We start from the raw sequence: 21477 nt of genomic DNA, 5'->3' as shown, positions 1-21477 counted from the left end.
GACAGAGTTGTATGCATGTGAGTACAGGTGCCTGCAAACCCAGAAGAGGGTGTTGGAGCACCTAGAGCTGGCGTTACAGGAAGTTGGGTGTTGGCGTACTTTTACCCAACTATTTTTATTTTGAGGCTCTTTAAATATCTTCCTCCCAGGGCTGGAGAGATGGCTCAGAGGTTAAGAGGACTCACTCCTATTCCAAAGGTCCTGAGTTCAATTCCCCGCAACCACGTGGTGGCTCACAACCATCTATAATGAGATCTGGTGCCCTCTTCTGGTGTACATGCAGGCAAAATACTGTGTATATATGATAAATAATTTTTTTAATTTTTAAAAACTTAAATCTTTTCCTCCCTACTCCACCCTATTCCCTTTCAACACCCCAACACCCCAGGAAGAAAGAAGGTTAGTGGGGAGAGAGGGTATAGTTGTCCTTAGCTACTTCCTGCTGTTTAGGGCCATCAGGTTCTTTGGGGGCAAGTCCAATCCTCATTTCAGGACATCTCCGACTTCTCGTCAAATTGCATCAACAGCAACCAGTAGCACCATGGGGAAAACACCAGCAGTCTTCTTCTGTCTCGGAGCCCACAATCTCTCTTTGGGGCTGACTTTTATCCCCACTGACGAAGACCACGCCCCCTGCATGAGGCACTTCACAGCTGACAGACATCCCGTGCCCTCTCCTGAGACAATTGTCAGCTGTGGACCAACTGGAGCAGCCCCCATATCCCGTACCTGGGATTAAAACAAAAGCATGTTTACATCTGAACCAAAACTTCCACAACAGTTGTGAGCTGTCCACAACTTGGTTGGCAAGCAACTGAGCTTGGGTCCTCTTCAAAAGTAGCACGAATTCCTAACCAGTGAGCTCTCACTTGGCCCCTTCTGTTTTTTAAGGGTCATCAAATATGGTGTATTGAAGAAATACAGTACATAGCTGCTCACATGTGTAAGCAAAAACTTTTGTTTCTAACACATAGGTGCACACATGATAGTTGACGTATGTGAAAATAAGCCAGGACAGAATAAACCGCGGTGTAAGTTACCATGACTTTCCGAGGCTTAGGGGAGGCTTAGGTGCAATAGACTCAGAAGCTACTACATTTAACTTCCACGTAGAGAGATGAGAGATGGACACTTTGGAAACAGAGACAGATGATAAAATAAAGGATCTTTCTCTCTATATATATATATTTTTAAAGTTAGGGTTTCTCTCTGTGTGGCCCTGGCTGTCCTGGAACTCACTCTGTAGACTCTGGCTTGAACTCAGAGATCAACCTGTCTCTGCCTCCCTGAGTGTTAGGATTACAGGCGTGTGCCATTACAGATTTATTTATTTATTACTTATATAGTCTTCTGCCTTCTGTATGCCTGCAGGCCAGAAGAGGGCACCAGTTCTCATTATAGATGGTTGTGAGCCACCATGTGGTTGCTGGGTATTGAACTCAAGACCTTTGAAAGAACAGCCAGTGCTCTTAACCTCTGAGCCATCTCTCCAGCTTCTCCACTTTTTGAGTATAATTAATGAACGTGTGTGTGATTTAGGCATGCATTTGTGTGTGTGTTTGAACATGTATACAGGTGTGTGTGCCATGTATCCGGGGGCCAGAGGTTCTTGTGTAGTGTCTTCTATTGCTCTCCACTTTTTTTTTTTTTTTTTTGAGACATCATCCCTCAGTGAAACTGAAGCTCACAGATTCGACAAGACTGTCGGGCCATTGATTTCTAGGGCTTCTGTGTCTCCACTTCCACAGCAGTGGAGTCAGTCACAGGGACATACCGTCCCACCTTGATTTACATGTGGGTTCTGGGGATCCAGGCTCAGTTCCATGTGCTTGCCCAGGAAGCACTTTATCAACTGAGCCAAACTCTTAGGCCAGGTCTCTTGCATATTAAGAAACTCAGTGACCCACTGAGGTGGACTGTCTGGGGGGCCAGGCTTTGCAATGAGTACTTTTAATATTCCTCTCTGCTGCTTATGATTTTTCAGGGAGAAAGTGAACTGCTGTCCCAACTAATAGAAACGGTTCAGGACCAAGGATAGCAACCCACCAGCCCCGCCTCTCAACAGAGTCTGGGTCGGGGTGGGGGACTTCCGGGAGGGACAGGAAATTTCCCTGGTAAGCCTTCCTCTGCATGGCCCTGGTCAAGGCAGGCCAAGTGACAAAGGAGGAGTTGCCATTCTTTGCCTCTCCTGAGTTTGTGTTACCCTTTTCTGTTTCAGAGCCGTTGTACTGTCAAAGCCAGGTTGTTCATCCCTGGCACCTGGATTCAAGACAGAACTTTCATCTTTATCATCCCCTTAATATAGCAAGAAACCTATAGCTTGCCCCTGAGAGAGAGGCACACTGAGAAAAAGGAGCCGCTGGCTTAACATGCCGTCATTGTCCAAAAACTTACATAAGAGAGAAAGAAAAATGGGGTTTCTAACCCTCAGCAGTTAAAAGGGATCAAGTGTTTGACAGCATAGCTTCCCTCTTGGGCCTTTCAGACACTGGCAGCCCTTGAAAAAAAAAATCCAATTGACTGAGGGTGGGGGTGTGGATGAGGCTGCCCTAGTGCCTGCAGGAATCATCTGTCTCTAGTCTAAGTGTGAATGTGAGAGAAAGCCTGGCAAAACCTTTCCTGTGCCACACAGCGCTCGCTCCGGGGCTGCTGCTCTGGCTGTCTGAGCCCATACTTTTCCTCTATGAGCACCATGTGTTGAAGATATCAGCTCCTCCCCATGTCCCAGGAAGATGGCCATGGGCGTGGAGCTCATGTGCTGTGAGCTGATAATGTGCACAGTTCTCAACTCAGTAAGCCCAGGGTGGGGCCCAAGGTTCAGCAACTCTAACATGTCCAGAGCTGCCAGGCCGAATTTTCTTCCTCAGGTGCTTAGAGATTGCATTTTTCCTCCTATAACTGGAATTTGTACAGAGTATTGAAAACTCTGGCAAGGCCAAGGATGCCTAGACCTGTGTCCTAAACTAGTTCCTTCCTTCCTTCTTTCCTTTCCTTCCTCCTTTCTTCTTTCTTTCTTCATTTGTTTTTTGAGACAGGGTTTCTCTGTGTAGCCTTGGCTGTCCTGGATCTCCTTCTGTAGACCAGGCTGGCCTTGAACTTGCACAGATCCACTGGCCTTTGCCTCCCAAGTGCTGAGATTAAAGGTATGCAGTACCACTGGCCAGGCCTGGACAGGTTTCTTGTCTCTACCTCCCAATTCTTCCTAGTTCTGGTCCAAACTCCAGCCAACTCAGAAGGCTGCCTTGCCAGCTCTCAGCATCCCTGCCTAAACATTTACTCCTTTTCAATAAACCTCTCTTCATTTCTGATGATGCAAACCAGAAAGCCTAAATGACATGGTCTCTGTGCCTCAGTTTCCAAGATATCTTCAGGTTTCTACTGCTGTAATAAAACATGACCACAAAAAAAAAAAAGTTGTGGGGGAAAGGATTTATTTCATTTTATAGCTTGTAGTCCCTTACCCAGGGAGGTTGGAGCAGGAACTCCAGCGGAACAGGAACCTGAGGCAGGGGCTGATGCAGAGCCCATAGAGGAGGGCATATTGGCTGGCTCTCCATGGCTTGCTCAGCCTGCTTTTTAAATAGTGGCAAGGTGCCACCAGGCCAAGAGTGGCACCACCCACAGGGATATGGGCCCTCCCTACATCACTTATCAATTAAGAAAATACCCCATTCGGTGATCTTCTAAAATGCTCCCTGGTTCTTAGTAAAGTTACCCCTTTCCACCCTCAGATTCGGGCAAGAGAAAAATATATATTCTAGGTAAGTTAGGACTCATATACCTATAATCCAATCTCTAGGTCAGCTGAGGCAGGAGGATCTTAAGCTCAAGACCAGCCTGTCTCAAAGTAATTCTAATGTGGAGGCTAATTTCAAATGATCTGCTGCCAAGGATAAAGCCTTGGCCTAGATCTGGGCCTGGTGGCTCAAGCCTTTAATCCCAGCACTTGGGAGGCAAAGGCAGGCAGATCGCTGTGAGTTCAAGGCCAGCCTGGTCCACAAAAGTGAGTCCAGGACAGCCAAGGCTAACACAGACAGACCCTGTCTCAAAAAACAAAACAAAACAAAACAAAAACCAAAACCAGAACATCAAGGGTCCTGGTGATGAACTCACGTAGTCCCAGCAATCAGAGGTGGTGGCTGAAGGATGGGGAAGCTCAAGGTCATCCTGGGCTAAATAGCTAAAGTGAGAACTTTGCTTAGAAAGAAAGAAAGAAAGAAAGAAAGAAAGAAAGAAAGAAAGAAAGAAAGAAAGAGCAAGCTGGGCATGGTGGCGCAGGCCTTTAATCCCAGTACTCGGGAGGCAGAGGCAGGTGGATCACTGTGAGTTCGAGGCCAGCCTGGTCAACAAAGCAAGTCCAGGACAGCCAAGGCTACACAGAGAAACTCTGTCTAGAAAAAAGTGAAAGAAAGAAAAGAAAAAGAAAAAGAAAAAGCTGGGCACAGTGGCACATGCTTGTAATCCCAGCACTCGGGGAGGCAGAAGCAAATAGAATACTGTGAATTTGAGGCTAGCGTGGACTACAAAGGAAGTCCAGGACAGCCAGGGCTACACATTAAAACCCTGTCTCAAAAAACCAACAACAACAGAAGCTGGAGAGATGGCTTGGTAAGAGATGACTCAGCAGCTAAGAGCACTGGCTGCTCTTCCAGAGGTCCTGAGTTCAATTCCCAGCAACCACATGGTGGCTCACAACCGTCTGTAATGGAATCTGAACCCTTCCGGCGTGCATGAAGACAGAGCACTCATATTCATAAAAATAAATCTTTAGAGAACAACAACAAAGAAACAAAGAGAAAAGGGAAAGAAAAAAATCTACAACTCAACACACATCTGTGCAGAGAAATGAGGCCCCGGTGTGAACCGCTGTGCCCAGGGTTGGAGAGACTGCCAGGTACAAAAGCACGACTCAGGCAAGTAATGGAGCTTCGGGAGCCACTGCTGAGTCATCACGGCCTCCTGCATTGCCCAAACCCTTCTTGTTGCTGCTTTTGAGATGGGGTCTTTCTACACAGTCCTGGCTAGACTCACTCTGGAGACCATGCTGGCCCCGAACTCACAGAGATCGGCTGCCTTCGTCTCCTGAGAGCTGGCATTGAAGCTGTGCATCGCCACACAGACCCATCCTCCCCAAATTCTTAAGTTGAAACCCTAACTCTCAATGTGATGGTCACTTGAGGTGGGTGTACTGGAGGGGGATGGTAGAGCTGCCTCTGTGGCTCCGCACTCTGCCGAGGACACAGGAGAACAGAGGCCAGCTGGGAAGAGGAAGTGGGTCCTCATCAAACACTGCATCTCTCATCCTCATCTTGGACCCTTTGTCTTTCAGAACTGAGAAACACATGTTTGTCAGTTAATCCACAAAGTCAGTGATAATTTTGTTACCACAGATTCCATAGGTTAAAATCTACAGAGGGTCAGGTCTGGGTCTGAGAGAAAAATCCCACAACACAAGTGTTTCTCTTCTATGCTCTAAAAGAGTACCTTATTAACCATCACACTCACACGCACACACATTCACATGAGTGCATGCTCTTTCATATTGCATATACACACATGCACATACATGCACACACACACACACATACACAACCATTTGAGGGGCTCAGAAGCTTTGCATTCCATAGAAATTAATTTTAAAAACCAGCTAAGGATGACAGAAAAGAACGAAATCTCACATTTAATTTCATGTTCCAATTTGCAATTCATAATATTATTCCACTAGGGGCCATCATTCAAAATGTCTGAAGTCTAAGAATGAATTATTATTTAACTACATGTTCAAGCTGTACTTCAGAAGGACTCATTTATAACATATCACAGTATTCACAGAAAGAGGATATGGCTCACCGTGTCCTGCTTGGTCCTGCTTTTTTGCTGTAGCTCTCACAGCCCAGTGTGCCAAGAGCTGGCACTAAAGGTTCCTAGTGAGAAGAGGATCGCAGGCCTACCCGGACACATCTATAGTGTTGGGACATAGAGAACGTCCCTCACAGCCCCTTGATTCCCAATCAGAGGGAAGACATAAAGATTAAAGATGCATTTACAGCCGATGTGCCTGCGCACCCCTTTAATCCCAACATCTGGAAAACACAGGTAGCGTCATCTCTGAGATTGAAGCCAGCCTGGTCTACATGGGGAGACCCTGCTTCAAACAAAGCAAAGCTACAGGATTCATTTTGTGCCTAGAAGTCATCTCTCCCGCCACCACCAGCAGCTGAAGACCTGATCCTGGGAGGGGGAAAAGGGAAGTCGAGGTGACGTCACCCTGCCCTCGCCACGCCACGGGGATTATGTAGTCACAGCAGCAGCATCCTCTGAGACAGGGATTGTGTGTCTTCTCTCCACCAAACCATTGGAAAAGTAGAGGAAAATATCTGGCAAAGCTTTCGCTTTTATTTTTATTTTGGAGCTTTAAGACTTTGGTATTTGAATGACAGACGCAGCTCATGTGGCTGGACTGAGGCTCCAACCATACATACCTCATTAATGTTGGCTAATGTCACCTGGCCTCGGAGCCTACCATGAGCCACCATCAGCATGGACACCAGGGTTGAGGGAATAAATAATCAAGACACCAAGGCTGCATGAGGTAGGACATGCCTATAATCCTAGCATTTGAGAAAGGCAAAGGCAGGAAGATTGAGAATTTAAGGACAGTTTGGTCTTTTATGTTTTGTTTTGTTTTGTTTTGTTTTTCAAAACAGGGCTTCTCTGTGTAGCCTTGGCTGTCCTGGTCTTGCTTTTGTAGACCAGGCTGGCCTTGAACTCACAGCAATCCACCTGCCTCTGCCTCCCAAGTGCTGGGACTAAAGGTGTGCGCCACCACGCCCAGCCCCTAGTTTGGTCTTTACAGTAATTTTAAAAAATGTTTTAGTCTTAATTTTTAAATGTGCATTGGTGTTTTTTTTTCCACGTATGTCTATGTGAGAGTGTCAGATCCCCTGGAACAAGAGTCACAGACATTTGTGAGCTGCCATGTGGTTGCTGGGAATTCAACCCAGGTCCTCTGGAAGAGCAGCCTGTGCTCTTACCACTGAACCATCTCTCCAGCCCCTTTATACTGAGTTTTTAAAGCTGTCCTTGTCTCCACAATAGAGGAGGAGGAGAACGAGACCCACTACTATCAAAAAAAGAAAGAAAATCCAAGGCCCAGATTCTTTTCTATATACCTTTTATTTTCCTATGCCTTATAAGACAGTTAAGTGAAAATTGCAGCTATGCCAGGTGTCATGGCGCACGCCTGTAATCCTAGCACTTGGGAGGCAGAGGCAGGCGGATCTCTGTGAGTTCAGGCCCAGCCTGGTTTACAAAGTGAGTCAAGGACAGCCAGGACTGTAAGAGAAACCCTGTCTTGAAAACCCAAGAAGAAAACAAAAAAGCTATACTGAGTATAGGGAGGGAATAAAGCCTGTTTTATTCTAATTACAATAATCATGTGAGGTTGAATATTTCTTAGTATAAAGGGTTTTTGTTTTGTTTTTGTTTTCTAGAAACTGGTAGAAGTGAGACACAAGAACACATACCTACAATTTATTGGGGCAGTAAAGGCAGAAGGATCAGGACTCCAGGGCTAGCCCGTGCTACGTGAGACCCTGTCTCTCAAAATAAAGTGGTAGAACAGGGTGACTCATGCCTATGATCCTAGCACTCAGGAGGTTGTAGGATTATGTGAGACCGGAGACCAGCCTTAGTTACAGAGCAAGACCCTGCCCCCCCAAAAAAAAATATATTTGAAAAAAGTAGTGATGGATAGGGCTAGTACATAAGATACATAAGGACACACAGGTAGATCTGGGAGCCCAGAGAGTTGGAGGAAGAGCTATGTGGATACTTGGGAGGGACCACCCCCGCCCCCAGCAGGAATAGGATTCAGGATGGAAAAGTTCCTGTCACAGTCAAGCGACAAGAAATCCACCTTGGGAAAGCGATGGTTTAGGGGTCAACTAGCAGATAGCAGAAGATTAACAGCAGAGATGACTGAAATGTATGCACGGCCATAGCCAATGAGAATTCACAGCCAACCAACGCAGGCTGTTTTGTTTTTGCTTTGTTGAGACAGGGTTTCATATAGACCAGGATAGCCTCTAACTTGATATGCAGCCGAAGATGACCTTGAGCTCCAGATCCTGCTGCCTCCACCTGAGATCACGGGCATGTGTGCGGTCATGCCCAATTTGGCTAGTAATTTACAAGCCTATAAAGTGTGTAGTGCTCCGGGAAGTAGTGTCCCCAGGGGAGGTGCGGGGGTGGGGGTGGGGAACAAGGCCCACACCTATACTGAAGATTCCTCAAAGATTACTGGCTGAATATAGAGTTTCGTGACTATGGGGAGGTAAATGAAGAAGATCCACAGCCAAACTATCTTTCTCTCTTTAGTGTCTCACCAGCCATGCATTGTCACCTAAGCCATGTCAGGTAAAACCTTTGGAGTGTGTTACCTTAGCAGACCACTAGCTGCCACCAATCCCAAGGTCAAAAATGTCACAATAGCATCTGAAGACCTATAACAGAGGTCCCCATGTATTTGAAAAACGCCTTGATTCGTGCCATTTATAGTCCCAGAAGGACTATAAAACTTAACAAGGACCATCTTCACATGGGAACATGTTGTTCTAAGCAACCTGGATCCCTATTCCTGAGACATGGTCACTCATTTCTGGATCAGATAAGCTATCTCTTGTTCCATTTAAGATGAGACTTATGTTGTCTGTTGACAGCACTATAAAACACCTTACAAACCACATTTCAAAAAAAAAAACTCCTTAGATAATAAGTATACCAAAACATTCCCACCAACTTTTTAACTCCTTGAACAGTGCAACTTTGGAGGCCACCAAGGAGAAAGATATAACTAACACAGTTACACATGACTCTCTCTTTACAAGTCTGCACCCAATGTTCAGGGCATGTGCTACTGTCCTTTTCCTCCATGTTTTTCTTTCCCTGTCTCGTAATGTCCACTCTGACATCTATATTAAAACCTTTTCCTTAATAAGTTTCAGCTTTGCTTCATATTGCCCAATCCCGAAGTCCTTTTCTGGGGCGAGTCAGCAATCTGGCTTTATTTCATAGGAATGGTGCTCTCAGCTGCTTGGGAGGCTAAGGTAGGAGAGATGTGTAGTCAAGGCCTGCCTGGGGTAGAACAACTCCTCGTTTCCCAGGAACACAGTATGGCTCTACATACTAACACTCCATGCCTTATCTGAAGACAATTCTGCAAGCTGCAGATGATCACAGTGTGCTGTGTCTCCTGCTCATGCTACAACATATAGCAAGGACAAAGGAGAAACCAACATGAAAAACGAAAGCCGTTCAACTGAGAAATGAATGCCAGACATGAAGTGGTGCTTCTCAAAAGAAAGATTGGCCAAGAGGCCCCTGAAAAGCTCTTCTTCCTGATCATTAAGCACCAGGGAAATACAAGCCACAAGGCTAAGCACTACTGCAGCACTACAGAAAGGCGAAGGTGCTAAACATCAGAGTGGACCCAGGATGCAGATGGTCATGTCAGTTGGCATAAACCACTTTCATTTGTACTGAAATGAAAATATTCCTACCTCACACACCAGCAATTACTCCCCTAAATTTACATATTCAACAGACTGCATTTATATGTTTGCCCTGGCCCCCTCTCCAAATTTGTATAAGAATTCCTAGAGCTATATTTAACATTCACAAACTGCAAATGACCCAAACAGCCAATAAACAGACTTATGGTCATACATTTGGCATTTAGAATACTAATATATAGCCCTCACAGAAGACTGAACAAATGAAAGATACAAATTGTTCAGTGTGTGATTCTACAAGTTTAAAGATAAAAAAATGAGCTAAATGGGCTGGAGAGATGGCTTAGAGGTTAAGGGCACTGACTGCTCTTCCAGAGGTCCTGAGTTCAATTCCCAGCAACCACATGGTGGCTCACAACCATCTATCATGATATCTGGTGCCCTCTTCTGCAGACAAAGCACTTATACAACAAGTAAATAAATAAATCTTTTTTAAAAATGAGCTAAACTAACCAATGCTATGAGAAGAGATAACCCTCTACACAAAGAGTAACTGGAAAGGGGATCTTGGGACACCATATTGTAGTGTCACACTTGACCCAGATGCTAGTGAAATAGGTGATTCCAATTTGTGAGTAGCTACAAACTATGCATTGACAGTTGGCACTTATCAGTATCAGTACTAAACTTCAATACACATTATTGTGAAGCTGGGCATGGTGGTGCACGCCTTTTGTCCCAGCCCTTGGGAGGCAGAAGCAGGAGGATCTCTGAGTTCGAGGCCAGCCTGGTCTACAAAGTGAGCCCGGGACGGCCAAGGATACACAGGGAAACCCTGTCTCGAAAAAACAAACAAACAAACAAAAAAGATTGTGAAAGTATTAAAGGTTACCCTGGTGATGAGTCACTATCCCACCCTGAGTGAGAGGCACGTGGTGGAACAAAACACATTGTTGAGACAAATAAAAGAACAAAGTGATGTGTTTTCTTTTCTCAACTCCAGATGCCATTTCTACTGAGCATGGTTTCTTTTTTTTAGACACAGGGAACTACCATGTTGCCCAGACTAGCCAGGCGCTGCCAGGTCCAAGCCATCCTCCTGCTTCAGCCTCCTGAGTAGTGGAGGCTACAGGGTTCTTCTCTTTGCATTTAAGCTTCATTTAAAGATGTTGAGAAGTGACCCAGAAAGTTCTCAAGTTCTCCAGAGGAAAGGATCTCCAGAGAAGCCCCACAAGCTGCGGTCGTCCCCTCTGGGCTTCCTCTCATACCGAGTATGTGACTGTGTCCGTTTGTCCCAGTGCTGGTTGCACTGCCTCAACACTCTGAAACCCACGTTAGAGTTTTCAGTGCGGCTGCTCCAGAGTTCTGTGAGAGCCAAGCACTGTGCCACTTTTGCAAACTAGAAATGAGAAGACTATTGACGAATCCTATAGCTTGTCTGATCATCAAGAACCCACATGAAAATAAAAGGTCTTTGGGACCTTGGATAATTTTCTTAAAAGGGCTATTTGAAAATTATTATTGATTAACCCCAGCCTTGCCAGTTAGGGTCGCTTTTCCTGTGATCTTACATGAAGCCACTGGTTTACAATCCCAAGCACCTGAGCCTCAGGCCGGGTCTAGTTTATTGCTTCTCTTAACTCTTCCTAGTTTTATCCTTTTATGCTTTAAATGTTTTCTTTTAATCAATTTTTTTCTGAAAATTACTTATTATTATTATCACCATCATCATTATTGTTTTGCCTGAAGGGACCCAACTCCAGGGACCCCAAGCCCCCCAATGACCCCAATTGCTTGACTAGACCAACTTCATGACAAGCTTCAGGTTTCACTCTACCTAACTAGGCCAAGTTTCTAAAAACTTCTGGGAAAAAAAAAAACAACACCTGATATAGAGAGCTCATGGGAAGCTCATGGGCAAAATGACAGATACCGTGTTTTTATTACTTCATGGCCTTGGTAACGAACACAGCTGGCCCCATCCAATCAAATTAAAGGCCAACTCCTGAGTAAGAGCCAAAACTTCAGTGCCTCAAAAGTCCCCAATAACCAAACAAACAGCCAGTCCTGAATCCCCTCCTACACTCTGACTCAATTCTGTTGTCACAGATTCCCTCCAACCGTCTATAAATTGAGCCTGCGTGCTCGTTTTGGGGGTCGCCGTCTAGAGAGAGGCGATCCAAGCGTGCTAGAATAAAAACACTCTGTTTTTGCACACTGCCTTGGGGTCTTTCTTCAGCAGATCACCCAAATCCTAAGAGTCCAGCATTATGTTTTATTTCCACTATAAAGATAAATTCATTTGAATGAATTCACTGGCCTTCTCCTGAGGTGACTTGAAACAAGTGTATGCTTTCCTCAAATTTAAGCCAACCCTGGGGTGCCTTGCCTCTGAGGCCCAGCAGGAGGTCCAAACAAGCAGCAGGTCCCCTCATCCACATCTACTAGAGAGAGACTCATCTGCGTGCGCAGTTACGTTTCTGAGGAGTCTCAACAGTGGAGTAAGTCCACCTAGGGGATCCTCACTGCCAAGAACGCCAGAGAACACCCTGTGAAGTACAGGTGCGCGAAGACTCCAGGAAGACCGATAGAGTAGAATATTTGCAGTGATAAGACCCTGGGAACAACAGCCTTGCTGTGAAACCTGCTAGTAGAAGGGAGGGGATTTGGATACCCAGTGCCTCGTGAAAACAGAGGCCTGAAGCAAATTCCAACAATAGTGACTAATGCGCATGCTGCTGTCAGAAGTGCATTACCCTTACAGACTTAACAAATAAACTGTCATAGACACTGACGTGAACATCAAGATTGCAAACTGTGGCTTCAACAGCAAATTCATCTTTTACAAGCTGGATACTTTCTGGGACAGCTTGGCACCCTCCTAAAGTAGACGCACAGAGCCTGGGGCTTACATGCACTTGTGCCTTTTGACCTACAGAGATTCTGGGAACTGCCAGAGCCGTGTAGAGCAGGAGATATGGCACTCGGCCTGCGTGGCCATTGTTAGACAAATGCTTTCAAAGACCAACTCATCATAAGTCCCAGATGGACCCGTTGATAAGTGTGGGTCATCACGGTGAGGAACTTATACAGTAATGGGGGGAGGGTGTGTGCCACATCCTGTCTTCAAGTTACAGACAAGACTCCTTAATGGGCAAGAAATTTAGACAATGGCTTCCTATGTCTTTCTCCAGAGCTTGGAGCTGGACAGCTACTCTGGCGCTTGGAAGGGCAGCCTTCAGACAATCTGACCAACCACCGCACACATCCCCTGTCCCATAAGGTACAACTTAGGCCGTCTGCTAACCTCAAGGGGTACGGCTTCAGCAGCCTGCCCACCCACCCTTCATTGGTTCCCTTAGAATCCTTACAGGAGCAACACAGATCCTGAGAACAAGGAGAGAGAGCGGAGGCCCCCACAGCCTCGCACCTGCCAGCTCCAATTCAGACTGACAGAGAAAGACAAATCCATCTCCCCCCTCCAACTGTCTCCCAACCTCTCCTCCGAGAAAGCAGGCCCCTCCGCCACATGTTACAACAGGAATTCCCCACCTTTGGTACAGTCAGCCTTGACTAAAACATCCGTGCAGGCTGAGAAGGCAGGGGCTGATCCATGGAGCACGGCTGTGACGTCTCCTGGCCGGCCACAGCTACAGTCTTCCCTATGGTCTCTCCCTCCACCCAGATGATAGATAACAGCACAAGTGACAGAGCTCCAGATAAACCAGCTCCCCGAGGTATGTCCAAAAGGAAATCCATCCTCACTGGGCAGCGTAGACCTGTGCTGGCTTGAGATGCTGCTCAAGGACCTGGCTACAGCCTCATCTTCTAAGACCATCAGGGGCCCAATCTCGGCTCCTTGAGCAATCTCAGGATCAACTACATAGGAAGAAACTGCTGCTTCAAGGGTTCCAAAAATAATCTGAATGACTTTGAAGACAAACACACAGTGATGATGCTCATCCTGGAAAAAGTCACGCGCTCCACTGCATTTTTGGGTACAGAGGGCCCGAAGCTCCTGGGTCCAGGTAGGCTCCTTGTTTGGCACTGGCAGCTGCCTGGTGCTGGGAGCGCCTTGCATGGTAAGCTCCAAGCTGCTTCACCAAGGGAGCTCTGGAATCCTTCGGTCCAGGTTTTAAGGAGTGAGCATCTCCTGGCCGGGCACCCTGCTGTGGTGAAGCCTTCCCTCGCACGCTGGTCTCAATTTTCAATAGTTCCATTGATCAGCTTCTATGGGAAAGAGAGGAGATGCTGTAAAGTAACTGGAGATAGCAGGATAGCATCAAGCTGGAAGATGGAGTTCCAGGAAAAAAAAAAAAAGACTGAGTTCCGGTCTTGCCTCAGCCAGGATCCATAGCACCACTTGCCTGGCAGGGACTAAGGTGGGCAGGAGAGCAGAAAGATCTGATAGAGGGGCCCTTCTGTGTGCTCTGAGCAGCTGAAGACTGACCTTTCTTGTACGCTCTTTTGGAAGCAGAGATGGCATCTGTCTCCCTTGGGCCAGGGTCTCTCAGGTGTCTGCATTATGAGAGAGCCAGCCTCTAAAGCACTGGCTATCCACTACTTTTCCATGCTGGCACCAGTTGGCACCAGCAGTAGCCGGGTACCAGCAAGTCCACAAAACATCCTGTCCCCACCCCCATCCCTACCCACGTCTCTTCCTGACACAGGGCATGGAAGACCAACGGGCAAAGCAATTCCCAATCTGTGCATCTCAGGGCTGGTGTGGGAGTTGGTCAACATATTTCTCCAATCTGGCTGAGACCTTAAAGGTCAAGGGTCAAGGGCTCCCCGAGTCAATGATCTTTGGGGAGGAAAGTCTGAGTTCCTGAAGTTGCATCCATCCTACATGCAGATTCTTTTATTTTTATTTATTTTTGGGTTTTTAAGTCAGGGTTTCTCTGTATACCCTTGGCTGTCACCAGGCGCTAGTGGCTCATGCCTTTAATCCCAGCACTTGGGAGGCAAGGGCAGGAGGATCTCTGTGAGTTCGAGGCCAGCCTGGTCTACAGAGAGAGAGTTCCAGGACAGCTAGAGCTGTTACACAGAGAAATCTTGTCTCAAAAAACCAAAAATAAACAAAAAAAACAAAACAAAACAAAAAACCACACACACACACACACACACACACACACACACACACACACACACAAAACAAAATGACAACAACAACAAAACAACCTTGGCTGTCCTGGCCAACCAGGCTGTCCTCAAACTCACAGAGATCTGCCTGGCTTCCCAGTGGGGATTAAAGATGTGTGCCACCACCCCCTCCACCCCCTCTATATCTCCCCCTCCCACCCCACCTCCACCCCCTACTCCCCTCACCCCTGGATACATGCAGATTCTTTTTTTTTTAATTTAAGTAATTTATTCAGATTACATCTCATTTGTTATCCCCTCACTTGTATCTTCCCGTTCCCCCGCCTTCCCTCTTTCATCCTATCCTCTCCCCTAGGTCTGTGACAGAAGGGGACCTTCCCCACTATAAGATCACAGCCTATCAGGGCTCTTCCTGGTAGCCTGCTTACTCTTCCTCTGAGCGTCACCAGGTCTCCCCACCAAGGGGACATGGTCAAATAGGGGGCACCAGAGTTCATGTCCGAGTCAGTCCTTGCTTTCCACACAACTGTAGAGAATGTGCTGTCCATTGGCTAGATCTGGATAGGGGCTCTAGGTTTGCTGCATGCATTGTCCTTGGTTGGTACAGTAGTTTGAGCTGACCCGCCTAGGTCCAGATCCACCAGCCTTAATGGTCTTCTTGTACGCTTCTAGGACCCTCTGGATCCTTCTATTTCCCCATTCTTCCTTACCTCTCTCACCTAGAGTCCCAGTAGGAGGTCACAGTATCAATCTCAATCTTCAGCTAAGTGTAGACTTTCATGGGACATCCCTGTTGAGCTAGTGTCCAATTATAAGTGAGTATATGCCATGTGTATCTTTCTGGGGCTGGTTAACTCACTCAGGATGGTCATTTCCAGTTCCATCCATTAATTACATGCAGATTCGTTTTTGTTTTTGTTTTGTTTTGTTTGGAAGGGGTGAGACAGGGTTTCTCTGTGTAGGCTTGGCTGTCCTGGACTCTCTTTGTAGACCAGGCTGGTCTCGAACTCACAGAGATCCATCTGCCTCTGCCTCCCGAGTGCTGAGATTAAAGGCATGCGCCACCATGCCCAGCAACATGCAGATTCTTTTAGGGAACAAATGCATAATAATATTTTAGGAGGCCAGCAAACACATCGATTTCCCCCTTTGAAATTGGGACCAGTTCAGAGAAACTCTGTCTCAAAACAACAACAACAACAACAAAGAGAGAGAGAGAGAAAGAAAGAAAAGAGAGGAAATTGGGACCAGTGAATGTCCTAGTATAAAATTATGAGACAGATTTACTTATGTAAATTTACTTATGTAAATCTGTAGCCCTTATTTACACTGTCAGAGAGACATTACAAGAAAAGGAATTACCTTCTTGAAAGAGCTACCTAAATGACACTTATTTGAGTATTTGGTTAAATACTATTGTCAGCTAATAATATTTTCTTGTTGCTGGGTGTTTTGTTTTGTTTTGCTTTGTTTTGTTTTGAGACAGGACCTTATTATGTAGTTGTGGCTGTCCTGGAACTCACTATGTAGATCAGGCTGGCTTTTAATTTATGGAGATCCACCTGCCTCTGCCTTGCATGCTAGGATTAAAGGTTTGGTTTTGGTTTTTCAAGACAGGGTTTCCCTGTGTAGCCTTGGCTGTTCTGTACTCACTTTGTAGACCAGCCTGGCCTTGAACTCACTGTGATCCCCCTGCCTCTAGAGCCTCCAAGTGCTGGGATTAAAGACATGTGCCACACTGCCCAGATGTGTTTGTGTGTGTGTGTGTGTGTGTGTGTATTTTTTGAGACAGGGTCTTGTGTAACCCTGTCTGGCCTGAAACTCACTTTGTAGCTGAGGCTAGCCCTGACCTCCTGGTCCTCCCTTCTCTACTGCTCAAGTGCTGGGATTATAGGTGTGCACCTGGCTGTAATTTTTATGAGGCGGAGTTTGTGGTAGAGAGATGTGAGCAGGCATGTATGGAGGGTGAAGAGAAGAAGATTATTCAAACCATAACAGTGTAATCCGGTAACTTCTTGATCTAGCTGCAGCTGCAACACTAGTATAAGTGAACCCATCACATTTTCAGGTATTCAAACAAATCCCCACTCACTTTCTATTTGCTTAAAGAGAGTTCCTGTCACTGGCACCCAAGCGAGGCCAGGACAAACAGTTAGTTATGTTTTGTAGAGTTTTGGGTTGTTGCATTGATGTGCTGAGTATCAAACCATTATTTGAATAAAACTGCACCCAGCAGGACACTGTGGTGTACCCCTTTAGTCCCAGCCAGCCCCAGCAGGACACTGTGGTGTACCCCTTTAGTCCCAGCCAGCCCCAGCAGGACACTGTGGTGTACCCCTTTAGTCCCAGCCAGTCCCAGAGATGCCCAAAGATCTCCTGAGCCCAGGAGTTCAAAGCCTGCCTGAGCATAGCATCTCAAAATGCTGACTAAAAACAAATGTAAATTTAAGAGCCAGGCATGGTAGCATATGCCTTTATTCCCATCACTCAGGAGGTAGAAGCAGGCAGATCTCTGAGTTTGAGGTCAGCCTGGTCTACAGAGTGAGTTCCAGGACAGCCAGGGCTACAAAGAGAAATTCTGTCTCCAAAAAAGCAAGAAAAGCAAAAACAACCAACCAAAAAAATTAAAGAGCCGGGCATGGTGGCTCACGCCTTTAATCCCAGCACTCAGGAGGCAGAGGCAGGCGGATCTCTGTGAGTTCGAGGCCAGCCTGGTCCACAAAGCGAGTCCAGGACAGCCAAGATAACATAGAGAAACCTTGTCTTGAAAAACCAAATTAAAATTTAAATTAATTAAATTTAAAAGGTTTAATTGGGGGGAACAAAAGAGAGACTAAAGCTAGCACTTAAAGGGGCAAGAGAATCAAGACACTAAGGCCAGTCCTTAGGGCTACATACTGAGGAGTCATGGGCCAGCCTGGGCTACATAGCAAGCCCTTGTCTCACAAACAAACAAACAAAACCAAAGGCTGGGTATTAGGAGAGTTGGAGAGATGGCTCACTCACTGAGGTGCTGTTTCAGAGAATGAGGATCTATCTAAGTTTGGAACCCTAACACCCTTGAGGAGAGCCAGGTGCAGCCACTCCTGTTGTGATTCCAGCACTGGGCAGGCTGAGGCAGGAGGATTCCAGCCTAGCCATATTGCAAGTAGGCCCCAATCTTCAAAGTTAAGATGGGTTTCTCTGTGTAGCCCTAGCTGTCCTTGAAATCACTCTACTGACCAGGCTGGCCTTGAACTCACAGGGAACTGTCTACCTTTGCTGGCCTTAACTTTTGTTGACATTTGAGATGTCTCCCATTAGTCATCAAAGAATGAATGTGGATATTGACCTCCACTTGCCCACTAAAAGCTCACTAACAAAACAGTAAAGAAATTAAGCTTGAAGGTCAAACTCAGAATAAATAGGCCCTGCAAGGAGAAGTAGCAGTGCAATTTTGGAAGCAAGAACCATATATATGTATATATGTATATGTATGTATGTGTGTGTATATATATGTGTGTGTGTGTGTGTGTGTGTGTGTGTGTGTGTGTGTGTGTATGTGTGTATAGCTCCAAGAAATCCCAACAATCTCTTCTAGTCTCCAAGGGCACTGCAAGGACACGTTTGCATGTGTGTGCACACACACTCTTACACCAATGCACACTGACTCATGTACATACTCTTATTCACACACACACTCACTCAAACACATATACACACACACCAACTCACTTTTACACACACTCATACACACACATATACAAACTCACTTTTACACACACTCATAGCACACTCTCATACACACACATAGACACACATTCACATACTTATACACACACATACACTCACTCAAACACATACAATTTAAATACTAAAATATATTTATGAAATTGGAAGAGAGAGAAATTGTGTCAGCAAGGTGTACAGGCAACTTTCTCCCTGCTGATTTTGTTGTTGTTGCTGTTGTTGTTTGGTTGGTTGGTTTAGAGACAGAGTTTCTCTGTGTAATAGCCATGGCTGTCCTGGAATACTCTTTGTAGACTAAGCTGGCTTCCTACTCATAGAGATCCACCTGCCTCTGCCTCCCCAGTGCTGAGATTAAAGGTGTGCGCCACCCTGTCTGGCTCCCTGCTGAGTTCTTAAAAGCTCTGAACAGCAAGCTGGGAAAGAGTTCAGTCGGTAAATTGAGGACTCAGGTGTGATCCTCAGAACACACATAAAAAGTCAGGCCTGGTAGCACACACCTGTAACCCTAGTACCAGAAAGGCAGAGGCAGGACAGTCCCCAGGGTTTGGTGTCTGACTAGCCTATCCTAATTGGTGAGCTTCCGGTCCCAGTGGGAGAGAAGACTGTCTCAAGAACAAGGTGGGAGCCAGGTGTGGTGGCGCATTGATCCAAACACTCGGGAGGCAGAAGCAGGTGGATCTCAAGAGTTCGAGGCCAGCCTGGTCTACAAAGCAAGTCCAGGACAGCCAAGGCTACACAGAGAAACCCTATCTTGAAAACAAACAAAGAAAAAAAACAAGATGGACAGCTCCTGAGAAACAACGCCCAAGGATATCTCTCTCTCTCTCTCTCTCTCTCTCTCTCTCTCTCTCTCTCTCTCTCTCTCTCTCTCTCTCTCTCTCTCTCTCTCACACACACACACACACACACACACACACACACACACACACACACACACACACTCCGGAGAACAACAAGGACTCACTGCTGGTGTGATTCACAATGGTTCGGGTCCGCTCAGTGCACACGGACAGACCACTGGAAGCTACTCTCCTGGACTTCAGGGTCTCTGTAACCCCTGCAGGCAGTAAGGCTGTCCTGAAAATAAGGGGAAAATCAGTGAGAGCCCAGGAGGGAGGAGCCAGCCACGCCTCTCCCCCACCCCTTAACCCTCATCTGCTTGGCATCCTCAATGGTAGCAGTTAATTTGGGTACGGCTTGCAGGCTACCTTTACTTTTTTCCTGGTAGAAGTTCAAATTGCATTTCCTTTCTGGGCGGCGGTTTGGTAACGTATCAGAATCCTTAACCGTGGTGGTTGGGGCGCGAGGAACCCCTGGCTTCGGCCTGTCCCAGGCTTCTTTGACTTCAGCTCCATCTCCAGGGGGACTCCGAGGCCGACCCAGAGTTTGCCAGTGCTGCAGGAGGTGTTCAGTCACTCAGAGATATGGTCACTCAGAGATACTTGCGCAAAGCAAAATTCTATCGAAAACAGCCCAACGAGGCAAAAAAGATATTGGACGCTGTAGCCAAAGCACAAACGGTATTGGCAAGCGGGAAGAGTTTAGACTGTTATGCGCGCGGTTTGCGACAACGTTATGAAGGAGGGCAAAAGTGATGGAGGTGACTGGGCATGTGACCCTTCGTTTCTAGTTCTCGCTTGCTGTTCTGTGGATCCACCAACTGTTGTTTGTAAACAAGCCTCAGAGGCCGAAGATGGCCATCGGCCTCCCAGAGTATGGGAGCCTCCAGGACAGGGCTCGAAGGCAGCAAGCGCTCTGCTTCCACCGGCTGAGCCAGCTGGTGCGAGGAGAGCAATCGGGGCGAAGGGAAGCCCGACACAAAACAGTTGTATTCTATTATCCAAGAAGACCTACCAGTCATCAATACGATCAAACTGAAGAATAGGGTCAAAATATGAGAGAACAGAAAACCCATTTAAGAAAACCACACAAAGGATAAATCCCATTAGAGTGGGCTACTCCAGTACCCACCTGACGGTGATTGCCCAATCAGACAGGAAACGCACAAGGCCAAGTGTAAGCCAGCCCGCGAGAAGCCATCCCCAGCTGCTAACGTTGAAGAGCACTCATTTGACAAGTGTGGGTGAGCATTATTCACTCAAGTCTCGTTCTAGACCGAAGACTATACTTCAGCAAGTTTAAAAACCGAAGTCCTACAAAACCAGCCTCAGTGCCTGGCTCCATGGCATTATGCTGTCATCACGCGGGAGACGGAGACTCCAGAGCTGTGAGCTGGAAGCTAGCTTGGGCTGTTAGCAAGACCCTATCTGAAAGCAAATAGACACATGCTCTCAGAGTTCAGGAACAACACAGACATAGCCAGGAAACACCCAAACAGTTGACCATTGCAAAACTGTTCTTCTAAGCTGGTGGTGTGTGTCTTTAGTCCCAGCTGCTTGCAAGCAGAGGCAGGAGGATTTTTTTGAGTCCACAAAGTTCAACATCATCTGAGGCTCACCCTCTCAAAAGTACAAAAACTCAAAAGAAACAACAATAACAAAAACCCTAAACGAAACCAAACCTATGTATTTCTAAATAGCTCATGGGTCAAAGAAATCTCAAGAGTAACCTGAATTTATTATTTATTTATTTATTTTTGGTGTTTTGAGACAGGGTTTCTCTGTGTAGCCTTGGCTGTCCTAGAACTAGCTCTGTAGACCAGGCTAGCCTTGAACTTAGAGATTCTGCACTCCCCCCGAACCCCGCCCCAAGTGCTGGGATTAAAGGTGTGCACCACCTCCACCTGGCTGAATATTTTAAACTGAATGAGAGTGTAGTTTACTGCTCTTAGCGATGGGGAGACCCCTGAGATCTACCCTGCGGAGGACAGCAGACAGCACAGACTTACTTCTTCAACCTTTCCTCAAGCCTTTGAATAAAGCATTTTTAACAACAGCTGCTACAGTTTATTAAAATGTGTATGATACAACCGAACCAGGGTTAGAGGGGGGATCTGCAACAGTGAGCAGCATATGTGAGAAAACAGAGGCCTGCCTGGTCCAGGTGCCTGCAGTCCTAGCATGCACTTAGGGATGGGGGGGGGATGGGAGTGGGGAGCCGGGGTGTAGGGGAGAGGGCTGAGGGGTGTAGGGAAGGAGTGGGTTGAGGATGCAGTTGTTGGAGTCCTTACTTA

The 21477-nt window shown here is 46.6% G+C and overlaps 1 long non-coding RNA gene across 2 annotated transcripts; it reads right to left on the bottom strand.

Annotated features, from left to right (window-relative positions):
• Nucleotides 1-5556: 5556 nt before the first annotated feature.
• On the bottom strand, nucleotides 5557-21229 carry LOC311587384. 2 transcript variants are annotated; one of them, XR_014775839.1, is made up of 3 exons: nucleotides 19553-21229; nucleotides 19309-19421; nucleotides 5557-13742 (listed from the first exon to the last, which is right to left on the bottom strand). It is a non-coding gene; the product is annotated as an uncharacterized lncRNA (long non-coding RNA). The 2 variants fall into 2 exon arrangements; XR_014775840.1 differs by having other exon boundaries at nucleotides 19559-21229.
• Between the last annotated feature and the right edge of the window lie 248 nt (nucleotides 21230-21477).

The sequence above is a fragment of the Acomys minous genome, assembly GCF_964271855.1.
Source record: "Acomys minous genome assembly, chromosome: 2".
Taxonomy (NCBI): domain Eukaryota; kingdom Metazoa; phylum Chordata; class Mammalia; order Rodentia; family Muridae; genus Acomys; species Acomys minous.
The sequence above is the reverse complement of the archived record's forward strand: the minus strand, read 5'-3'. Positions and strand labels throughout refer to the sequence as shown.